The following is a 1,562-nucleotide window of genomic DNA, read 5'->3' as shown; positions in this document are numbered from 1 at the left end:
TCAGTGACATCCAGGCCTTTATGTCATTAAGACACTCAAGCAAGAGTCCGACAGAGTGTACATCCTCCTTTTTAAGAGGCACATAAATCTGACTGTCGTCAGCATAAAAGTGGAATGAAATCCCGTGCTTCCTAAGGATGGAACCAAGTGGGAGCAAATAGAGAGAAAAGAGGAGAGGGCCAAGAACTGAGCCCTGTGGGACCCCACACGAGAGAGGAGCAGAGGAGGATACAGAGTCCCCAAGGCTGACACAGAAAGTTCGATCAGCCAGGTACGACCTGAACCACTCTAGTGCTATGCCCCTGATACCCACCCACTGCTTCAAACGGATACTATGGATACTATGAGGTTTAAAGTAAAAGAAGTACTGACACTTTTGAAAAAATATAAAAGTGGATAAGTCTCCAGGTCCTGACAGGATATTCCCTAGGACATTGAGGGAGGTTAGTGTAGAAATAGCCGGGGCTATGACAGAAATATTTCAAATGTCATTAGAAACGGGAATAATCCCCGAGGATTGGCGTACTGCGCATGTTGTTCCATTGTTTAAAAAGGGTTCTAAGAGTAAACCTAGCAATCATAGACCTGTTAGTTTGACTTCAGTGGTGGGCAAATTAATGGAAAAGATACTTAGAGATAATATATATAAGCATCTGGATAAACAGGGTCTGATTAGGAACAGTCAACATGGATTTGTGCCTGGAAGGTCACGTTTGACTAATCTTGAATTTTTTGAAGAGGTTACTAGGGAAATTGACGAGGGTAAAGCAGTGGATGTTGTCTATATGGACTTTAGTAAGGCCTTTGACAAGGTTCCACATGGAAGGTTGGTTAAGAAGGTTCAACTGTTGGGTATAAATGCAGGAATAGCAAGATGGATTCAACAGTGGCTGAATGGGAGAAGCCAGAGGGTAATGGTGGATGGCTGTTTATCGGGTTGGAGGCAGGTGACTAGTGGGGTGCCTCAGGGATCTGTGTTGGGTCCTTTGTTGTTTGTCATGTACATCAATGATCTGGATGAAGGTGTGGTAAATTGGATTAGTAAGTATGCAGATGATACCAAGATAGGGGGTGTTGTGGATAATGAAGAGGATTTCCAAAGTCTACAGAGTGATTTAGGCCATTTGGAAAAATGGGCTGAAAGATGGCAGATGGAGTTTAATGCTGATAAATGTGAGGTGCTACACCTGGCAAGACTAGTCAAAATAGGACGTACATGGTAAATGGTAGGGAATTGAAGAATGCAGTTGAACAGAGGGATCTGGGAATAACTGTGCACAGTTCCCTGAAAGTGGAATCTCATGTAGATAGGGTGGTAAAGAAAGCTTTTGGTGTGCTAGCCTTTATAAATCAGAGCATTGAGTATAGAAGCTGGGATGTAATGTAAAAATTGTACAAGGCATTGGTGAGACCAAATCTGAGTATGGTGTACAATTTTGGTCGCCCAATTATAAGAAGGATGTCAACAAAATAGAGAGTACAGAGGAGATTTACTAGAATGTTGCCTGGGTTTCAACAACTAAGTTACAGAGATAGGTTGAATAAGTTAGGTCTTTATTCTC

This window comes from Leucoraja erinacea, unplaced genomic scaffold (genome assembly GCF_028641065.1).
Source record: "Leucoraja erinacea ecotype New England unplaced genomic scaffold, Leri_hhj_1 Leri_485S, whole genome shotgun sequence".
In the NCBI taxonomy this organism is placed as follows: domain Eukaryota; kingdom Metazoa; phylum Chordata; class Chondrichthyes; order Rajiformes; family Rajidae; genus Leucoraja; species Leucoraja erinaceus.
The sequence above is the reverse complement of the archived record's forward strand: the minus strand, read 5'-3'. Positions refer to the sequence as shown.